Consider the following 24235-nt stretch of genomic DNA (forward strand, 5'->3'; position numbering starts at 1 on the left):
ACACACACACACACACGCACCGACACACGCACGCACACACGCACGCACATGCACGCACGCACACACACACAGAGAAACACACGCACGCACACACCGACACTCACACGCACGCATGCACCGACACACACACACACACGCACGCGACACACACACACACAAACACACACACACACACGCACACACCGACACACACCAACACACACACACACGCACGCGACACACACAGAAACACACACACACCGACACACACACACACGCACGCGACACACACACAGAAACACACACACGCACGCACACACCGACACACACCAACACACACACACAGAAACACACATATCTTACACACTCAGAGCCCGGCTCCTGCTTCTCTCTAGTATTGTACTGCTCCTCTGTGTGTCCCCAGGATACAGCACAACAAATTCTGCTCTAGATGCACAGACACACACACACCGACACACACAAAAACACACATGTGCACATACACACACACTTCTTGCTGTAGATACACACTTGCGTGCATGTACACACACACACACACACACACCTCCTGCTCGATTACACACTTCCCCCTCGTTACCCAATCCTCTGTGGGTATATTATCAATTGACATTCTGAAGAGATTCATGATTTATTTTTTACTTATTTACACAATTTGAAATAATATGAGATGTGACTGACAAGGTATTGCATGGTTTCAAACCAGTAGGATATAGTGGATTTTCTGATTGACTGATTAATTCATGTATCATTATACATTTACATGATGTATGCCATATTGAACCAATTTATAGGTTTTTTTTTCTTCTAAGTTTGTAATCGATGTTTTGCTGACGTGCTCAGGGTTTGTGAAGAGCCACCTGTCTATACAGGACAAACAAAAAAAATATGAAAATATCAGAAAATAACAAACCACGGGTTTTGTTGTGGTGCTGTCCGGAGTTTCAAACGGTCACTGAAAGATACTTGCGTATACTAGGAAGAAAAAACAACGTATACTATAGGCTACTTCAACCCTCTATACGTCATTAGCGGACACAGTTTTATGAGGTTGACCCTCCGATTCGGTTCGGTTATCTCTCAGTCCCGGATTTGGCAATACAACAACATTAAGCGGTTTGTTCTAACCCACTCCTCACGACACTTGTTCCACTGTTCGGCACCCTGTAGGGGTGAATGTGACATCGATGACTCCTCACCGCGGGGAGCCACATACAGCAACCCCCGCACCACCGCAACCTGCTTCTGTGCCCGGAAAAACGCTCAAAAGTCATCACATTGTGCATGGTCTATTTCAAGGAGTTCCCATTTGAGTTTATTTCAATGACTGTTGAACTTGGAAAGGAAAGGTAAGCGCTTGATTTCTTTATTGGCCTCAAGAATACATGAACAATGTGTAACAGGCGTGTTTTTGTCTGCGTTTCTCATGTGTAGAGAAATTACTAGGCTCGGGAATGACACTTGCATGTCCAGTGATCATGTAATACATTAGTCCTTTGATATGTTGATGATGACTTGTTTATATCTATTGATATTGTTATATCTGTCTTATCTACATTTTATATTTGAAAGATTAGCAAGGTAAGTGTTGGTATGCCTGAAATTACGCATGAAAAACAACTACATTTTGGTTTACACGAACTCAATAAATTGTTATCGGAAGATAATAAATTACTGTGAGGTTTTATTCTGAAATATATCATATATATTATAGAATAATATAATAATATTATAGAATAATATAATATATATATATATTGTTCAATTGACACATATAGTGGAAACCACACGTGAAATAGACATTTTCACATTTTATAGATGGACACATTTGGTCAAGAATGCGATGCCACTGATATTACACCCCTTCATCTCATCATCCCCCAATGTCTCCCCCGGTATAAACTCGGTTAGGCTACTCCATGTATAAAGAATATTCTCCTATCTCCTATCAGTCCATATGTCGGGTGATTTTATCGCTCCCCTTTGGTAGGGGTTCTCTCTAGGACCCAGAAGAGTGGGAGAGACAAGTGTTGAACCAGAATACGTATCGCCGTTCCTAATTACCTCACATTAGGAAAACATATATTGCTTATCTTCAGTCTAGTCCGTCACTCTTGACTCTTGTTGGGCAGATACAAGTGGTACAGAGGCAGGTGCAAGCCTGCGATTACCCACTCGGAATACGCTATCTGTCTGGCGCTCTGTGGTTCTGTTCCTTCGCGAATCAGTGAGCAGAGATCACGAGGTAGATAGGTGGGTTTATGAGGTTATCACGAAAGCTCCCGAGACCAGAGGAACGCTCGCAAGGTGAAATGACACAATATATCATCTGCATCCTGAGAGGAGGTCTGCGTTGCGTAAAAGAAGCGGATGATTGAGGATAAACTGGGAGGTTTCCCGTGTCTCGGGGTGACTCCAGTGTCTCAGGAGTCGCGTCTGAGCGGTAATAGACGAGAGAGACCTCGAGAGAATAGGTTGTTTGCGCTCCCGGGAGGTCCCGCTCTGCATGAAAAGGAGAGATGCAAAAGAGATTCCCAAGGTAAGAAGAAGTAGAGAAATAACCGCTTTCTGAATGCGCGCTTTACGCATAGGATTCGTTTGCATGTTGTGATATAGATTTCGATTTTACAAAGACTTTTTCAAAATGGGAGTGTGACAAGGACTAAATCAGATATTGCAATCTGTACCATGACCTCTTGCAAAACACTAACTCGGTAAATAAACTACGTTAAGCCCAAACCCGTTCCAAGGTTGCATACTGAACTTTTTGAATGGTGAAGACAGGTCATTTCCAGTCCACCTGGGAAACCTCTGAGTATTCCGTTGCTAAAGTGTGATTCTAATTGAAATACAAGTGGTCATGCTCTTGCGAGTTAGAACAAATTTCTGTGTAATAATCAACTATTTTCCAAATGTGAACCAATATCTGATTTAAATAGGCCAATTTGTTGTTAAGTATATGGTGAGCAATGGGCATCCAAAGTATATTACATTTATGTTTGTTCATCTTTGAGTTAATTTCTGTTCTGAGTAACAATCCAGTGGCTATGATTCATACTGGGCAGACAGGGGTTGTACAGGCTATATACAGGGTTGAGGTTGTACAGGCTATATACAGGGTTGAGGTTGTAAAGGCTATATACAGGGTTGAGGTTGTACAGGCTATATACAGGTTTGAGGTTGTAAAGGCTATATACAGGATTGAGGTTGTAAAGGCTATATACAAAGTTGAGGTTGTACAGGCTATATTTACAGGGTTGAGGTTGTACAGGCTACAGACATAGCTGATAGTGTTTAGACTATATACAGGGTTGAGGTTGTACAGGCTAAATACAGGGTTGAGGTTGTACAGGCTATATACAGGATGGAGGTTGTACAGGCTACAGACATAGCTGATAGTGTTTAGACTATATACAGGGTTGAGGTTGTACAGGCTATATATAGGGTTGAGGTTATATAGACTACATTTTATATTTGAAAGATTAGCAAGGTAGTGTTGGTATGCCTGATTAATACAGGTTTGAGGTTGTACAGGCTACAGACATAGCTGATAGTGTTTAGACTATATACAGGGTTGAGGTTGTACAGGCTACAGACATAGCTGATAGTGTTTAGACTATATACAGGGTTGAGGTTGTACAGGCTATATATAGGGTTGAGGTTGTATAGTGGAAACACACGTGAATATACAGGGTTGAGGTTATAGAGGCTACAGACAAAGCTGATAGTGATTTAGACTATATACAGGGTTGAGGTTGTACAGGCTACAGACATAGCTGATAGTGTTTAGACTATATACAGGGTTGAGGTTGTACAGGCTATATATAGGGTTGAGGTTGTATAGACGAAATACAGGGTTGAGGTTGTACAGGCTACAGACATAGCTGATAGTGTTTAGACTATATACAGGGTTGAGGTTGTACAGGCTACAGACATAGCTGATAGTGTTTAGACTATATGCAGGTTTGAGGTTGTATAGACTATATACAGAGTTGAGGTTGTACAGGCTACAGACATAGCTGATGCGTAAAAGAAGCGGATGATTGAGGATAAACTGGGAGTGTGACACAATATATCATCTCATCCTGAGAGGAGGTCTTTAGACTATATACAGGGTTGAGGTTGTACAGGCTATATATAGGTTTGAGGTTGTAAAGACTATATACAGGGTTGAGGTTGTACAGGCTACAGACATAGCTGATAGTGTTTAGACTATATACAGGGTTGAGGTTGTACAGGCTACAGACATAGCTGATAGTGTTTAGACTATATACAGGGTTGAGGTTGTACAGGCTACAGACATAGCTGATAGTGTTTAGCCTATATACGGGGTTGAGGTTGTATAGAATATAAACAGGGTTGAGGTTGTATAGACTGTATACAGAGTTGAGGTTGTACAGGCTATATACAGGCTTGAGGTTGTATAGTCTATATACAGAATTGAGGTTGTATAGACTATATGCAGAGTTGAGGTTGTACAGGCTACAGACATAGCTGATAGTGTTTAGACTATATACGGGGTTGAGGTTGTATAGACTATATACAGGGTTGAGGTTGTATAGACTATATACAGATTTGAGGTTGTACAGGCTACAGACATAGCTGATAGTGTTTAGACTATATACAGGGTTGAGATTGTATAGACTATATACAGGGTTGAGGTTGTATAGACTACATACAGGGTTGAGGCTGTACAGGCTACAGACATAGCTGATCGTGTTTAGACTATATACGGGGTTGAGGTTGTATAGACTATATACAGGGTTGAGGTTGTATAGACTATATACAGAGTTGAGGTTGTACAGGCTACAGACATAGCTGATAGTGTTTAGACTATATACAGGCTTGAGGTTGTACAGGCTACCGACATAGCAGATAGTGTTTAGCCTATATACAGGGTTGAGGTTGTATAGACTATATACAGGGTTGAGGTTGTATAGACTATATACACAGTTGAGGTTGTACAGGCTTCAGACATAGCTGATAGTGTTTAGACTATATACACGGTTGAGGATGTACAGGCTACAGACATATATGATAGTGTTTAGACTATATACAGGGTTGAGGTTGTACAGGCTACAGACATAGCTGATAGTGTTTGGCCTATATACGGGGTTGAGGTTGTATAGACTATATACAGGGTTGAGGTTGTATAGACTATATAAAGAGTTTTGGTTGTACAGGCTACAGACAAGGCTGATAGTGTTTAGACTATATACAGGGTTGAGGTTGTACAGGCTATATACAGGGTTGAGGTTGTACAGGCTACAGACATAGCTTATAGTGTTTAGACTATATACAGGTTTGAGGTTGTACAGGCTACAGCCATAGCTGATAGTGTTTAGACTATATACAGAGTTGAGGTTGTACAGGCTACAGACATAGCTGATAGTGTTTAGACTATATACAGGGTTGAGGTTGTACAGGCTATATATAGGGTTGAGGTTGTATAGACGATATACAGGGTTGAGGTTGTACAGGCTACAGACAAAGCTGATAGTGTTTAGACTATATACAGGGTTGAGGTTGTACAGGCTATATACAGGGTTGAGGTTGTATAGACTATATACAGGATTGAGATTGTATAGACTATATACAGAGTTGAGGTTGTACAGGCTACAGACATAGCTGATAGTGTTTAGACTATATACAGGGTTGAGGTTGTACAGGCTACAGACATAGCTGATAGTGTTTAGACTATATGCAGGTTTGAGGTTGTATAGACTATATACAGAGTTGAGGTTGTACAGGCTACAGACATAGCTGATAGTGTTTAGACTATATACAGGTTTGAGGTTGTACAGGCTACAGACATAGCTGATAGTGTTTAGACTATATACAGAGTTGAGGTTGTACAGGCTACAGACATAGCTGATAGTGTTTAGACTATATACAGGGTTGAGGTTGTACAGGCTATATATAGGGTTGAGGTTGTATAGACGATATACAGGGTTGAGGTTGTACAGGCTACAGACAAAGCTGATAGTGTTTAGACTATATACAGGGTTGAGGTTGTACAGGCTATATACAGGGTTGAGGTTGTATAGACTATATACAGGATTGAGATTGTATAGACTATATACAGAGTTGAGGTTGTACAGGCTACAGACATAGCTGATAGTGTTTAGACTATATACAGGGTTGAGGTTGTACAGGCTACAGACATAGCTGATAGTGTTTAGACTATATGCAGGTTTGAGGTTGTATAGACTATATACAGAGTTGAGGTTGTACAGGCTACAGACATAGCTGATAGTGTTTAGACTATATACAGGGTTGAGGTTGTACAGGCTACAGACATAGCTGATAGTGTTTAGCCTATATACGGGGTTGAGGTTGTATAGACTATATACAGGGTTGAGGTTGTATAGACTATATACAGAGACTTATACAGGCTTGTTGTACAGGCTACAGACATAGCTGATAGTGTTTAGACTATATACAGGGTTGAGGTTGTATAGACTATATACAGGGTTGAGGTTGTATAGACTATATACAGGGTTGAGGTTGTATAGACTATATAAAGAGTTGAGGTTGTACAGGCTACAGACAAGGCTGATAGTCTTTAAACTATATACAGGGTTGAGGTTGTACAGGCTATATACAGGGTTGAGGTTGTATAGACTATATACAGGATTGAGGTTGTATAGAATATATACAGAGTTGAGGTTGTACAGGCTACAGACATAGCTGATAGTTTTTAGACTATATACATGGTTGAGGTTGTACAGGCTACAGACATAGCTGATAGTGTTTAGACTATATACAGGGTTGAGGTTGTACAGGCTACAGACATAGCTGAAAGTATTTAGACTATATACAGGTTTGAGGTTGTATAGACTATATACAGAGTTGAAGTTGTACAGGCTACAGACATAGCTGATAGTGTTTAGACTATATACAGGGTTGAGGTTGTACAGGCTATATATAGGTTTGAGGTTGTATAGACTATATACAGGGTTGAGGTTGTACAGGCTACAGACATAGCTGATAGTGTTTAGACTATATACAGGGTTGAGGTTGTTCAGGCTACAGACATAGCTGATAGTGTTAATACTATATACATAGTTGAGGTTGTACAGGCTACAGACATAGCTGATAGTGTTTAGCCTATATACGGGGTTGAGGTTGTATAGAATATAAACAGGGTTGAGGTTGTATAGACTGTATACAGAGTTGAGGTTGTACAGGCTACAGACATAGCTGATAGTGTTTAGACTATATACAGGGTTGAGGTTGTACAGGCTATATACAGGCTTGAGGTTGTATAGTCTATATACAGAATTGAGGTTGTATAGACTATATGCAGAGTTGAGGTTGTACAGGCTACAGACATAGCTGATAGTGTTTAGACTATATACGGGGTTGAGGTTGTATAGACTATATACAGGGTTGAGGTTGTATAGACTATATACAGATTTGAGGTTGTACAGGCTACAGACATAGCTGATAGTGTTTAGACTATATACGGGGTTGAGATTGTATAGACTATATACAGGGTTGAGGTTGTATAGACTACATACAGGGTTGAGGCTGTACAGGCTACAGACATAGCTGATCGTGTTTAGACTATATACAGGCTTTAGGTTGTACAGGCTACCGACATAGCAGATAGTGTTTAGCCTATATACGGGGTTGAGATTGTATAGACTATATACAGATTTGAGGTTGTACAGGCTACAGACATAGCTGATAGTGTTTAGACTATATACGGGGTTGAGATTGTATAGACTATATACAGGGTTGAGGTTGTATAGACTATATACACAGTTGAGGTTGTACAGGCTTCAGACATAGCTGATAGTGTTTAGACTATATACACGGTTGAGGATGTACAGGCTACAGACATATATGATAGTGTTTAGACTATATACAGGGTTGAGGTTGTACAGGCTACAGACAAGGCTGATAGTGTTTAGACTATATACAGGGTTGAGGTTGTACAGGCTATATACAGTGTTGAGGTTGTATAGACTATATACAGGATTGAGGTTGTATAGACTATATACAGAGTTGAGGTTGTACAGGCTACAGACATAGCTGATAGTTTTTAGACTATATACAGGGTTGAGGTTGTACAGGCTACAGACATACCTGATAGTGTTTAGACTATATACAGGTTTGAGGTTGTACAGGCTACAGACATAGCTGAAAGTGTTTAGACTATATACAGGTTTGAGGTTGTATAGACTATATACAGAGTTGAGGTTGTACAGGCTACAGACATAGCTGATAGTGTTTAGACTATATACAGGGTTGAGGTTGTACAGGCTACAGACATAGCTGATAGTGTTTAGACTATAGACAGGGTTGAGGTTGTACAGGCTACAGACATAGCTGATAGTGTTTAGACAATATACAGGGTTGAGGTTGTATAGACTATATACAGAGTTGAGGTTGTACAGGCTACAGACATAGCTGTTAGTGTTTAGACTATATACAGGGTTGAGGTTGTACAGGCTATATATAGGGTTGAGGTTGTATAGACTATATACAGGGTTGAGGTTGTAGAGACTATATACAGGGTTGAGGTTGTACAGGCTACATACATAGCTGTTAGTGTTTAGACTATATACAGGGTTGAGGTTGTACAGTCTATATATAGGGTTGAGGTTGTATAGACTATATACAGGGTTGAGGTTGTAGAGGCTACAGACATAGCTGATAGTGTTTAGACTATATACAGGGTTGAGGTTGTACAGGCTACAGACATAGCTGATAGTGTTTAGACTATATACAGGGTTGAGGTTGTACAGGCTATATACAGGCTTGAGGTTGTATAGACTATATACAGAGTTGAGGTTGTACAGGCTACAGACATAGCTGATAGTGTTTAGACTATATACGGGGGTGAGGTTGTATAGACTATATACAGGGTTGAGGTTGTATAGACTATATACAGGCTTGAGGTTGTATAGACTATATACAGAGTTGAGGTTGTACAGGCTACAGACATAGCTGATAGTGTTTAGACTGTGTACAGGGTTGAGGTTGTACAGGCTATAGACATAGCTGATAGTTTTTAGACTATATACAGGGTTTAGGTTGTACAGGCTACAGACATAGCTGATAGTGTTTAGACTATATACAGGGTTGAGGTTGTACAGGCTATATACAGGCTTGAGGTTGTATAGACTATATACAGAGTTGAGGTTGTACAGGCTACAGACATAGCTGATAGTGTTTAGACTGTGTACAGGGTTGAGGTTGTACAGGCTATAGACATAGCTGATAGTTTTTAGACTATATACAGGTTTGAGGTTGTATAGACTATATATAGGGTTGAGGTTGTAGAAACTATATACAGGGTTGAGGTTGAACAGGCTACAGACATAGCTGATAGTGTTTAGAAGAACGACAGGTTTGAAGTTGGATAGACTATATACAGGCTTGAGGTTGTATAGACTATATACAGAGTTGAGGTTGTACAGGCTACAGACATAGCTGATAGTGTTTAGACTATATACAGGGTTGAGATTGTATAGACTATATACAGGGTTGAGGTTGTATAGACTATATACAGAGTTGAGGTTGTACAGGCTACAGACATAGCTGATAGTGTTTAGACTATATACAGGGTTGAGATTGTATAGACTATATACAGGGTTGAGGTTGTATAGACTATATACAGAGTTGAGGTTGTACAGGCTACAGACATAGCTGATAGTGTTTAGACTATATACAGGGTTGAGGTTGTATAGACTATATACAGGGTTGAGGTTGTATAGACTATATACAGAGTTGAGGTTGTACAGGCTACAGACATAGCTGATAGTGTTTAGACTATATACAGGGTTGAGGTTGTATAGACTATATACAGGGTTGAGGTTGTAGAGACTATATAAAGGGTTGAGGTTGTACAGGCTACAGACATAGCTGATAGTGTTTAGAAGAACAACAGGTTTGAGGTTGCATAGACTATATACAGGGTTGAGGTTGTATAGACTATATACAGGGTTGAGGTTGTAGAGACTATATACAGGGTTGAGGTTGCATAGACTATATACAGGGTTGAGGTTGTAGAGACTATATACAAGGTTGATGTTGCATAGACTATATACAGGGTTGAGGTTGTAGAGACTATATACAGGGTTGAGGTTGTAGAGACTATATACAGGGTTGAGGTTGTATAGACTATATACAGTGCTGAGGTTGTATAGACTACACACAGGGGTTATTTAGACTATATACAGGTTTGAGGTTGTATAGACTACATACAGGGGTAAAATAGACAGACAGAGCTGAGGTTGTTTAGACTAAATACAGCGGTTATATACACTATAGACAGAGCTGAGGTTGTATAGACTAAATACAGGTGTTATATACACTATAGACAGGGCTGAGGTTGTATAGACTATAGACAGGGCTGAGGTTGTATAGACTATAGACAGGGCTGAGGTTGTATAGACTACAGACAGGGCTGAGGTTGTATAGACTACAGACAGGGCTGAGGTTGTATAGACTACAGACAGGGCTGAGGTTGTATAGACTATAGACAGGGCTGAGGTTGTATAGACTACAGACAGGGCTGAGGTTGTATAGACTACAGTCAGGGCTGAGGTTGTATAGACTACAGACAGGGCTGAGGTTGTATAGACAGGGCTGAGGTTGTATAGACTACAGACAGGGCTGAGGTTGTATAGACAGGGCTGAGGTTGTATAGACTACACACAGGGCTGAGGTTGTAGGATTTCAGGTGAAGCTGGTTGAGAGAATGTCAATAGTGTGCAAAGCTGTCATCAAGGCAAAGGGTGGCTACTTTGAAGAATCTCAAATCTCCAGTATTTTTTGATTGTTTAACACTTTGTTTAACAAGTTCTTGGTTACTTCATGATTCCATATGTGTTATTTCGTAGTTTTGATGTAGAAAATAGTAAAAAATAAGAAAAACTCTGGAATGAGTAGGTGTGTCTAAACCTTTGACTGGTACTGTAGATAGAGCGGGAGGTAGAGGAACACAGAGATAGACAGAAGGGGGCTGGAAGTGGATGCCACGTCTGTGTTTCCTGCCAACTGATCACGCTCTGGCTGGTTCTGGCTCATACTGAAAGCATGGGTGTTGGACAATTGAAATCTGTGTGTGTGTGTGTGTGTGTGTGGGGGGGGGGTTTACAGTCATCAGTCTACAGTCATCAGTCCACACAACAAGCATTTTCCAGCTCCAATGGCCCAATAAAATGTTAGGTGGTGGATTGGGCTGAATCAATACATGCAAACAGATTTTAGTTTGAACTATATGGGATTGTAATGTTTTGTGGAATAATAATCAAATAATCTATACGCATTTAAAGATTTACATCTCAGACTAAATATCAATATATAAGATGTCTGATGATTAACCTTGTAACTCAATGTTTTGCACATGTTCTTATTTTTTATTTTTTTTTTTTTTTTTTCATTTATTGAAAGCAATAACTTCCCTCAATGTACTCTGAACACTTCCTGACTCTAGGATCAAGAACATGTATTCCAAATAGCTTCTGAAGTTAATAATTGTATATTAGTTATTGTGAAAATATATATATATATATATATATTTATTAATTTCCTGAAAAGTTTCTGTTTTGAGAGAGAGGACGTTTTTATCAGACAGTGATGATATGCTTGTGCTGCATATACATTTCTTATGGCTGAAAGTGTGAAAGGAAAGGAGAAGATGTTTGAAGCTTCCTTCACTCTTCTGGTTGAAGGCTACAGAGATCTAAATATCTACAGAGATATTAACCTGGAGAAGAGACCCCTAAGCAAGCTGGTGCTGGGGCTCTGTTCACAAACAGACCCCACAGAGGACAGAGCAACACAATTTCTTGACACATTGGAAAGAATTAACAAAAAAACAGAGCAAACTAGAATACTATTTGACCCTAAACAGGGAGTACACAGAGGCAGAATACCTGACCACTGTGACTGAACTAAAATTAAGGAAAGCTTTGACTATGTACAGACTCAGTGAGCATAGCCTTGCTATTGAGAAAGGTCGCCATCGGCAGACCTGGCTCTCAAGAGAAGACAGGCTATGTGCACACTGCCCACAAAATGAGGTGGAAACTGGGCTGCACTTCCTAACCTCCTGCCAAATGTATGACCATATTAGAGACACATATTTCCCTCAGATTACACAGATCCAAAAAGATTTTGAAAACAAATACAATTTTGAAAAACTTTTGATAAACTCATATCTATTGGGCAATAATAGCAGGAAGATTTGTTGCCACAAGAAAGGGCAACCAGTGAAGAACAAACACCATTGTAAATACAACCCATATTTATGTTTTTATTTTCCTTTTTGTACTTTGACTATTTGCCCATTGAATTGAGAGAGAGAGAGCGAATCAAATTGTATTTGCCAAATGTGCCAAATACAACAAGTGTAGACTTTACCGTGAAATGCTTACTTACAAGCCCTTAACCAACAGTGCAGTTCAATAAGAAAATATTTACCAAGTAGACTAAAGTAAAAAGTAACACAATAAGAATAACGAGGCTATATACAGGGGGCACCGGTACCAAGACAGTGTGCGGGGGTACAGGCTAGTTGAGGTAATCTGTACATGTAGGTGGGGGTGAAGTGACTATGCATAGGTAACAAACAAACAGCGAGTAGCAGCAGTGTACAAGAGGGGGGGTGTCAATGTAAATTGTCCTGTGGCGATCTTTATGAATTGTTCAGCAGTCTAATGGCCTGGTGGTATATACTGTTGAGGAGCCTTTTGGTCCTAGACTTTGGCACTCCAGTACCGCTTGCCGTGCGGTAGCAGACAAAACAGTCTATAACTTGGGTGACTGAAGTCTCTGACAATTTGATGGTCTTTCCTCTGAACACCGCTTATTATATAGGTCCTGGATGGCAGGGAGCTTGGCCCCAGTGATGTACTGGGCCGTTCACACTACCCTCTGTAGCGCCTTGTGGTCAGATGACGAGCAGCTGCCATAACAGGCGGTGATGCAACCGGTCAGGATGCTCTCGATGGTGCAGCTGTAGAACTTTTGAGGATCTGGGGGCCCATGTCAAATCTTTTCAGTATTCTCAGGGGGAAAATGTTTTGTTGTGCCCTCTTCACGACTGTCTTGGTATTTTTAGAACATGATAACTCATTGGTAATGTGGAGTCCAAGGAACTTGAAACTCTCGACCCTCTCCACTACAGCCCCGTCGATGTTAATGGGGGCCTGTTCAGCCCATCTTTTCCTGTAGTCCAAGATCAGCTCCTTTGTCTTGCTCACATTGAAGGAGAGGTTGTTGTCCTGGAACCACACTAACAGTTCTCTGGCCTCCTCCCTATAGGCCATCTCATCGTTGTCGGTGATCAGGCCTACCACAGTTGTGTTGTCAGCACACTTAATGATGGTGTTGGAGTCGTGTTTGGCCATGTAGTAGTGGGTGAACAGGGTGTACAGGAGGGGACTACGTATACATCCCTGAGGGGCCCCAGTGTTATGGATCAGCGTGGCAGAGGTGTTGTTGCCATCTCATACCACCTGGGGGCGGCTCGTCAGGATGCCCAGGATCCAGATGCAGAAGGAGGTGTTTAGTCCCAGAGTCCTTAGCTAAGTGATGAGCTTTGTGGGCACTATGGTGTTGAACGCTGAGCTGTAGTCGATGAACAGCATTCCCACATAGGTGTTCCTGTTGTCCAGGTGGGAAAGGGCAGTGTGGGGTGAGATTGAGATTGCGTCATCTGTGGATCTGTTGGGGCGGTATGCGAATTGGAGTGGATCTGGGGTGTCCGGGAGGATGCTGTTGATTTGAGCCGTGAACAGCCTTTCAAAGCATTTCATGGCTACCGACGTGAGTGCCACGGGGCGGTAATCATTCAGGCAGGATACCTTCTCTTCCTTGGGCACAGGGATTATGGTGGTCTGCTTGAAACATTTAGGTATTACAGACTCGGTCAGGGAGAGGTAGAAAATGTCAGTAAAGACACTTGACAATTGGCTCATGCTTTGAGTACACGTCCTGGTAATCCTTCTGGCCCCGCAGCTTTGTGAATGTTGACCTGTTGAAAGGTTTTGTTCACGTCGGCTACCGAGAACGTTATCACACAGTCATCCAGATCAGCTGGTGCTCTCGTGCATGCTTCAGTGTTGCTTGCCTCAAAGCGAGCATAAAAGGCATTTAGCTCGTCTGGTAGGCTCGCGTCACTGGGCAGCTCGCCTCTGGGTTTCCCTTTGTTGTCTGTAATAGTTTTCAAGCCCTGCCCCATCCAACGATCGTCAGAGCCGGTGTAATAGGATTCAATCTTAATCCTGTATTGAAGCTTTGCTTGTTTGACTGTTTGTCTGAGGGCATAGCGCGACTTCTTATAAGTGTTCGGATTAGTCTCCCGCTCCTTGAAAGCGACAGTTCTAGCCTTTAGCTCGATGCGGATGTCGCCTATAATCCATGGCCTCTGGTTGGGATATGTATGTACAGTCACTGTGGGGACGACGTCATTGATTCACTTATTGATGAAGCCGATGACTGAGGTGGTGTACTCCTCAATGCCCTTGGATGAATCCCGGAACATATTCCAGTCTCTACTAGCAAAACAGTCCTGTAGTATAGCATCCGCGTCATCTGACCACTTCCGTATTGAGCGAGTCACTGGTACTTTCCTGCTTTAGTTTTTGCTTGTAAGCAGGAATCAAGAGGATAGAGGATAGAATTGAGGTCAGATTTGCCAAATGGAGGGCGGGGGAGAGTATGCATCTCTATGTGGAGTAAAGGTGGTCTAGGATTATTTTTCCCTGGTTGCACATGTGACATGAAAAATTTGGAAAAATAGATTTAAGTTTGCCTGCATTAAAGTTCCCAGCCACTAGGAGCACCACTTCTGGGTGAGCATTTTATTCTTTGCTTATGGCATAGAGTTGGTTGAGAGCGGTCTTAGTGCCAGCTTCCCTTTTGGTGGTACATAGTCAGCTACGAATAATATAGATGAGAACTCTCTTGGTAGATAGTGTGGTCGACAGCTTATCATAAGGTACTCTACCTCAGGCGAGCAATACCTCGAGACTTCTTTAATATTAAGCATAGGCGCACCAGCTGTTATTGACAAAAAGACACACCCTCCCCTTGTCTTACCAGAGGTAGCGTTTCTGTTCTGCCGGTGAATGGAAAATCCCGCCAGCTCTATATTGTCCGTTTCTTCGTTCAGCCACGTCTCAGTGAAACATAAGATGTTACAGTTTTGATAGAATAACAGTGTTGATAGAATAATCTTAATACATACATTTTATTTTCTAATGATTGTATGTTTGCAAGGAGAAATGGAAGGCATTGGGAGTTTACTCGCTCTTCTCCGACTTCTCAGAAGGATTCCCGATCTGCGGCCCATTTTCCTGCGTCTTTTCTTCACGCAAAAGGTGTGGATCTGGGCCTGTTCCAGTGAAAGCAGGATGTCCGACTCGTGAAAGGAAAAAGTTTCTTCTTGTCCACGGTGAGTAATCGATTTTATGATGTCCAGAAGTTATTTTCGGTAGCAGCAACATTATGAACACAATAAGTTTAAAAAAATGTGTTAAACAAAAGGAAAAAAAAACAATTGGTTGGGAGAATGTAAAAACGTCAGCCATGTTCTTCGGTGCCATCTTGGGTATGAGAGGGGTATGTAGAGAAAGAGGCCGAATGCCATCTTTAAACACTCCACCATGCCTGACTGGCCAATAGGATGGGATGATAGCAGACACAAGCGGGTGTTTCACACAACTAAAAAACAACAGAAGAGAGGATTTAAGATGGACAAACCTCTGGCTCTATACTCTCTCTATCTGTCTCCCCCTCTCCCTCTTTCTTTCTCTCTCCTTCTCTCTCCCTCTTTCTTTCTCTCTCTCTCCCGCTCCCTCTTTTTCTGTCTCTCTCTCTCTCTCTCGAACATAAAGAGATCTGGTGAAATATTTATGAATTTTAATATAGAATGCATCCTAGCAGCCTTAGCATTTTCCTCTTGCAACTTTGGACCCTGAACATGTTGTGCATTAATCATTGGTGTGTGACTGAGTTCAAACCCTGGTCTCCTGTGTTGCTCAAAACTGTCTTAGCCCACTGAGCTAAAGCCTAGACATTAGTATCATCTTATTTAGTGAGATGAAAAACCACCCTGTGAGTAAGTTGGTACTAAAAGAAAGGTGTGGTTTTTGCGTCAAAAGCAAAATTTCTTCAGCTGCAAAATATCTTCATAATACTATTACCACATATTTTAAACTGTCAACATTTTGTTTGATCATGTTGTCCTCATTCAGCTATTCCACCACCATGGAAGAATGTCTCTCTCTCTCTCTCTGTCTCTCTCTCTCTCTCGCTCTACATCTCTCTCTCTCTCTCTGTCTCTCTCTGTCTCTCTACATCTTTCTCTACACCTCTCTACCTTTCTCTCTCTCTCTGTCTCTCTCTCTCTCTCTCTACCTCTCTGTCTCTCTCTCTCTCTCTCTCTGTCTCTCTCTACATCTCTCTCTACCTCTCTCTCTACATCTCTCTCTCTACATCTCTCTACCTCTCTCTCTCTCTCTACATCTCTCTACATCTCTCTACCTCTCTCTCTCTGTCTCTCTCTCTCTCTCTCTCTGAATGACATCCAATATTCATGTAGACAGCCCCATCCACTATCGCTTAGCGTTGAATTTCTCTTTTTCCCTTTTCCTAATGCAAAACAGATAAGAAGCAAGGCGGCTCCACGGCACCACAGATTCACTCCAGTGATCAGAGAGAGAGAGAGAGAGGTAAGTGTGAAACATAATCTGACCAGTGGAATAATGAAACTCAAGCACCCGATAATGGGCGGGAGGTTTCTATCTAAATGGTGATTATGGTGATTTCCCTTATCAATTCCTGGAACCCCCTGCAGTTAGAACAAATATAATCACCCACCATTTTATTTGTGTTATTATTAAACAGACTAACACACCATTTTCTACACTTTATCTCACTTTATCACATCACAGTCTTCCTCCCCTGGGCAGCTTCCTGGCCGGTGACTTCATCATATTCAGTTCTGGGATAGATATCAAATTTGTAATTGGCTTCTTGTTACAAGACTTCTTGATTGATATCAGCACATTTAGAGAGACAAACCTTTCACATTCTGTATGGCGGCGCGTGTACAACACGACGCTCGGCATCTACCCAGATTTAGCAAATTAGCAGTAATTTACGTAATAGTTCTTAGTTTATTCACTCAGTACAGCCTAAATAGCCGACAATAACTCCTGGATATTGAAACACAATGCACAAAGCGTTTTTTTGACAACTTACAATTTCTATTGGAGACTGAACAATAGCAGAGAGGAAGTACCTGGAGGTCGAGATAGTAAGCAAAGGCGAGGGAAGCGGGGTGGCCTCCGGGCAACAGCTAACCCCACATCAGCTTTCACTACCTAGCCTTTTCCTCACTAACGTTCAGTCATTGGCGAACAAAATGAACGAAATACGACTAAGAATCATCTCACAAAAAAGCATTGTGGATTGTAGCGTCATGATTTTCACGGTAACGTGGCTAAACAACAGCCCGACAACGCTATTGGGCCAGAGGGGAGTGACGTCTTCAGGGCTGATCGCACAGCAGAGAACTCTGGTAAGACCAGAGGAGGTGGTCTCTGCATTTATGTAAACAAAGCATGATGTACAGACTAACATAACCGGGAGTCACTGCTCAACCAATCTGGAGCACCTGATGATTAGCTGCAGGCCTTTCTCATTGCCTCGGGACCGTACATCTATTGTTGTTACTGCAGCCTATATACTTTGCGGATGCTAATGCTAAATTAGCAATGAAAGAACTGCAGGTTGCTATTAGCAAACAGCACATGCTGATGGTGCTTTTAATTGTTGCAGGGGGTTTTTAACCACTCAAATCTGAAAACTGTTTCTCCCAAATTCCACCAAAATGTCTCCTGCCCCACTAGGGGACACAATGTACGAGACCACGTGTATAAAAACATTACCCCTCCCCCACATGGGACAGTCTGATCACCTTTCACTGTTCCTGCTCACCAAGTATTTACCCCTCATGAAAGACGTGAAACCATCAGTGAGGACAGTCAGTGTGTATGGCCAGAGGGGTTCAGACTCATTACAACAGCACCAGTTTCAACACACAGACTGGAGATTGTTGCCACTCAGGCCACCCTTGACTCACATACGGACATTGAAACACATGCTACTTCCGTTCTGGATTACATCAACATCTGCATCAACAATGTCACCACACATAAACTAATAAAGACCTTCCCCAACCAGAAGCATTGGATAAACAGAGAAGTCTACTGCTAAAGGCAACGCTGCTTTCCGTTCCGGCGATGTGGAAGCCTACAGCTCATCCAGGGCCAACCTGGAAAAGGGCATCAAGATGGTTAAACATGACCAAAAAACTGCGGATTGAGGAGTACTTCAACAACAACTCCGACCCTCAACGCATGTGGCATCCAAGCCATCACAGATTACTGGCCAAAAACCCTACCCCTACAGCCAGCGACGTCTTCATCGCCGACGAGTTAAACAGGTTCTATGCTCGCTTCGACAGGGACAACAAGGATCCAGCCATCAAAGCTGGATGAGGTCCCCCTCAGACTATCCATCGCAGATGTTTTGTCTGCACTGAGCAGGGTGAATGCACACAAGGCTGCTGGTCCTGATGGCTGTCCCCGGTCGTGTGCTCAGAGCTGGGAAACTGGATGAGGTCTACACTGACATTTTCAACCTGTCACTGGTCCAAGCGGTTGTCCCCACGTGTTTTAAGACCGCAACCATTGTGCCAGTGCCGACGCATTCGACCGCATCAAGCCTGAATGACTTCCGACCTATTGCACTCAGCCCCACGTTCGTGGAGTGCTTCGAAAGACTGGTTTTGGCCTACCTTAAGTCCTGCCTCCCTCCAACACTGGATCCCCACCAGTTTGTCTACTGACCGAACAGGTCTACATAGGATGCCATCTCCACAGCTTTGCACTCTTCCCTGACCCATGTGGACAAAATCAACACCTATGTGAGAATGCTGTTCATAGACTTTAGCGCAGCATTCAATACGGTCATTCCCTCTAGACTGCTCACCAAACTCCATGAGCTATGGATCAGCCCCTCTCTCTGTAATTGGACTTAGGACTTCCTGACCAACAGATCCCAGTCTGTCAGGTTAGACAACATCACTTCCTCAACACAGAATCTGAACACCGGTGTGCCACAGGGCTGCGTGCTAATCCCCCTCTTGTACTCGCTCTTCACCTAAGACCATTGTCAAGTTCTCAGATGACACCACGGTGGTAGGCCTGATCAGTGACAATGACGAGTCAGCCTACAGGAAGGAAGTCTAGCACCTGGCTGCATGATGAGCTGACAACAACCTGGCCCTCAATTAAAGAAAACCAAGGAGTTTATTGTGGATTACAGGGAGTCTAAAAGCTGCAGCCTCATTGATGGCACTGAGGTGAAGCTTGTGTCCAGCATCAAATTACTGGGTGTCTACGTCTCTGAGGTCCTCTCCTGGACCCTACTTTTTGAGGAGGCTGAAGAAGGCCTGCCTGTCGTCCTGGTGAACCTTTCCCACTGCACGGTCGAGAGCATTCTGAATAACTGCGCCACAGTGTGGTTTGGCGGATGCTCCGTGACCAACCAAAAGGCCATGCAATGGGTCCTGAAAACCACCCAGCACATCACTGGTGCTCAGCTCCCTGCCATCGTAGACCTCCAGCGCAAGCGGTGTCTGCGTACGGCGCGCGGCATCACCTGGGACCCTTCAAACCCATGCCACAAACTGTTCGCCCTCCTACCATCCGGCAGGCAGTACAGGTCTCTACGTTCCAACACTAGCAGGCTCAAGAAAAGTTTATTTCCAGCTACTGTAACCCTGCTGAACTCTGTGGCATGGCACTAGCCATATCCACCCACCCACATCTTAGTACTGCCTCTCAGGGACCTTGTTGCTCTGCTCTCTTTGCACTCTTCACGGTCCTCCAGGACTCTTTGCTTTGTAAAGTCTGATTAAGGACATTATTCAGTTGTACATGTACATGCCTACCTACCTCGGTAACCTCGTTGCTGCTATCCCTGCATTTCAGTTGCATGCCTCCTTGCACTTTCAATTTATTTATTTTATTTACATACATTTATTTATCACTTAATAACATACATTGTACTTAAATGTTTCACTTGTACATTTTTTGTACTCTTTTATTTGCACTTCTGGTCAGATGCTAACCTTATTTTGTTGTACTGTATTTGTTCAATAACAATAAAGTTGAATTTCATCTAATCTAAATCTCTCCCTCTCTTTTTGCTTCCTCCTTTCTCCTCCCTCCCTTTCTCTCCCTCTCTCCCTTCACTCTCCTCCTCATTTCACCTTTATCTCTCCCCTCCTCCCTCCATTCTCTCTCCTCCTCCTTTCTTACCCTCCTCTCTTTCTGCTTCCTCCTCTCTCCTCTCTCCCCTTCTCCCCCCTTCTCCCTCCTCCTCCTTTCTCACCCTCCTCTCCTAACCCTCCCTCTCCCCCTCCTCCCTCTCCTCGCTCTCATCCTCCCTCCTCCCTCTCCTCAATCCCTCCTCCTTCTCTCTCCTCCTCCCCTTTCTCACCCATAGACGTATATCTAATCAAGGTTGTCAGTCATACATTCCTAACATGTTTCATTTGAAATGTTCAGATGTGGATGAATTGCAGAAATTATCATGTCTCCAGTGTAAAGAAATATTTCAGTCTTTTCATCAATGTCTGCATCCCAAACTATTCCCTTATACAGTACACTACCTTTGATGAGAGCCCTAGGGGACCTGGTTAAAACTAGGGGACTTAAACGGATCCTCGGTATTTTGGCAGGATTTATCTGCTTCCCCAGAGTCAGATGAACTCATGGATACCATGTTTATGTATCTGTGTCCAGTATGTACAGTATGTACAAAGTTAGAGGTATTTTTCTGAGCAAAGTCTAACTAGAGTTTAGGGCAATGACTCAGTCATGTGTATCTACTAACATGCTAGCAGATACCTATACACTCAGAAAAAAAGGTGCTATCTAGAACCTAAAAGGGATCTTCGACTGACCCCATGAAATAACTATTTTTGGTTCCAAGTAGAACCAAAAAGGGTTCAACCTGGAACCAAAAAGGGTTCTACCTGGAACCAAAAAGGGTTCTCATATGGGGACAGCTGAATAACTATTTTGGAACCATTTTCTCTAACAGTGTAGACTTCCAGTCATTGAGCTAAATCTAGTTAGCATTGGCTCGCAAAACTACCTCTAACTTCCTTCAGACTGGACACAGAGACATACAACTTTATACCCATGAGATCCTCATTGCCAAAACCTCGAAGTATCCCTTTAACCTGAGTGTATACATAGCCTTTTCGGCTCCGGAGTCAGTCCGCCAATGTAAAGAAGTAGAAACTGGTACTGCTTGATGTGTTTGGATCCCAGTTCTTATAAATCGGGGCCATCTGGGTTCTATTAAGAATGGTTAAATATGCAGCAATGTTAAAATGGCAGGGAATAGGAGACATGTTTAAGATGTCAGGGAATAGGAGACATGTTAAGATGTCAGGGAATAGGAGACAAGTCAAGATTTCAGGGAATAGGAGACAAGTCAAGATGTCAGGGAATAGGAGACATGTTTAAGATGTCAGGGAATAGGAGACATGTTTAAGATGTCAGGGAATAGGAGACATGTTAATAGTAGACATGTTAAGATGTCAGGGAATAGGAGACATGTTTAAGATGTCAGGGAATAGGAGACAAGTCAAGATGTCAGGGAATAGGAGACATGTCAAGATGTCAGGGAATAGGAGACATGTTAAGATGTCAGGGAATAGGAGACATTTTAAGATGTCAGGGAATAGGAGACAAGTCAAGATGTCAGGGAATAGGAGACAAGTCAAGATGTCAGGGAATAGGAGACAAGTCAAGATGTCAGGGAATAGGAGACAAGTTAAGATGTCAGGGAATAGGAGACAAGTTAATAGGAGACATGTTAAGATGTCAGGGAATAGGAGACAAGTTAATAGGAGACATGTTAAGATGTCAGGGAATAGGAGACAAGTTAAGATGTCAGGGAATAGGAGACAAGTCAAGATGTCAGGGAATAGGAGACAAGTTAAGATGTCAGGGAATAGGAGACAAGTTAAGATGTCAGGGAATAGGAGACAAGTCAAGATGTTAGGGAATAGGAGACAAGTTAAGATGTCAGGGAATAGGAGACATGTTAAGATGTCAGGGAATAGGAGACATGTTAAGATGTCAGGGAATAGGAGACATGTTTAAGATGTCAGGGAATAGGAGACATGTTAAGATGTCAGGGAATAGGAGACATGTTTAAGATGTCAGGGAATAGGAGACATGTTTAAGATGTCAGGGAATAGGAGACAAGTTAAGATGTCAGGGAATAGGAGACAAGTTAATAGGAGACATGTTAAGATGTCAGGGAATAGGAGACAAGTTAAGATGTCAGGGAATAGGAGACAAGTCAAGATGTCAGGGAATAGGAGACAAGTTAAAATGTCAGGGAATAGGAGACAAGTTAATAGGAGACATGTTAAGATGTCAGGGAATAGGAGACAAGTTAATAGTAGACATGTTAAGATGTCAGGGAATAAGGAGAATAGGAGACATGTTAAGATGTCAGGGAATAGGAGACAAGTTAAGATGTCAGGGAATAGGAGACAAGTTAATAGGAGACATGTTAAGATGTCAGGGAATAGGAGACAAGTTAAGATGTCAGGGAATAGGAGACAAGTCAAGATGTCAGGGAATAAGTTAAAATGTCAGGGAATAGGAGGAGACACATGTTAAGATGTCAGGGAATAGGAGACAAGTTAATAGGAGACATGTTAAGATGTCAGGGAATAGGAGACATGTTAAGATGTCAGGGAATAGGAGACATGTTAAGATGTCAGGGAATAGGAGACAAGTTAAGATGTCAGGGAATAGAGGAATAGGAGACATGTTAAGATGTCAGGGAATAGGAGACAAGTTAAGATGTCAGGGAATAGGAGACAAGTCAAGATGTCAGGGAATAGGAGACAAGTTAAGATGTCAGGGAATAGGAGACAAGTTAATTGGAGACATGTTAAGATGTCAGGACAAGAATAGGAGACATTTTAAGATATCAGGGAATAGGAGACAAGTCATTTTAAGATGTCAGGGAATAGGAGACAAGTTAAGATGTCAGGGAATAGGAGACATGTTTAAGATGTCAGGGAATAGGAGACAGTTAAGATGTCAGGGAATAGGTTTAAGATGTCAGGAGAATGTTAAGATGTCAGGGAATAGACAAGTTTAAGATGTCAGGGAATAGGAGACAAGTTAAGATGTCAGGGAATAGGAGACAGGTGACATGTTAAGATGTCAGGGAATAGGAGACAAGTTAAGATGTCAGGGAATAGGAGACAAGTCAAGATTTCAGGGAATAGGAGACAAGTTAAGATGTCAGGGAATAGGAGACAAGTTAAGATGTCAGGGAATAGGAGACAAGTCAAGATGTCAGGGAATAGGAGACAAGTTAAGATGTCAGGGAATAGGAGACAAGTTAAGATGTCAGGGAATAGGAGACAAGTCAAGATTTCAGGGAATAGGAGACAAGTCAAGATGTCAGGGAATAGGAGACATGTTAAGATGTCAGGGAATAGGAGACATTTTAAGATATCAGGGAATAGGAGACAAGTCAAGATGTCAGGGAATAGGAGACAAGAATAGGAGACATGTTTAAGATGTCAGGGAATAGTAGACATGTTTAAGATGTCAGGGAATAGGAGACATGTTTAAGATGTCAGGGAATAGGAGACATGTTTAAGATGTCAGGGGAGTCAAGTTAAGAATAGGAGTCATGTTAAGATGTCAGGGAATAGGAGACATGTTAAGATGTCAGGGAATAGGAGACACGTTTAAGATGTCAGGGAATAGGAGACATGTTTAAGATGTCAGGGTTTAAGATGTCAGGGAATAGGAGACACGTTTAAGATGTTAGGGAATAGGAGACATGTTAATAGGAGACAAGTTAAGATGTCAGGGAATAGGAGACAAGTTAAGATGTCAGGGAATAGGAGACATGTTAAGATGTCAGGGAATAGGAGACATGTTTAAGGTGTCAGAGAATAGGAGACATGTTAATAGGAGACATGTTAAGATGTCAGGGAATAGGAGACAAGTTAATAGTAGACATGTTAAGATGTCAGGGAATACGAGACATGTTAAGATGTCAGGGAATAGGAGACATGTTTAAGATGTCAGGGAATAGGAGACAAGTTAAGATGTCAGGGAATAGGAGACACATGTTAAGATGTCAG

At 42.2% G+C, this 24235-nt stretch overlaps 1 long non-coding RNA gene across 1 annotated transcript; it reads left to right on the plus strand.

The window, feature by feature from the left end:
- The first annotated feature begins 2028 nt into the window (after nucleotides 1-2028).
- Nucleotides 2029-16694, plus strand: LOC135507570 (uncharacterized). Its single transcript, XR_010450673.1, has 3 exons — nucleotides 2029-2536; nucleotides 15290-15415; nucleotides 16629-16694. It is a non-coding gene; the product is annotated as an uncharacterized LOC135507570 (long non-coding RNA).
- Nucleotides 16695-24235: the final 7541 nt, after the last annotated feature.

Source organism: Oncorhynchus masou, chromosome 3 (genome assembly GCF_036934945.1).
Source record: "Oncorhynchus masou masou isolate Uvic2021 chromosome 3, UVic_Omas_1.1, whole genome shotgun sequence".
Lineage (NCBI taxonomy): Eukaryota > Metazoa > Chordata > Actinopteri > Salmoniformes > Salmonidae > Oncorhynchus > Oncorhynchus masou.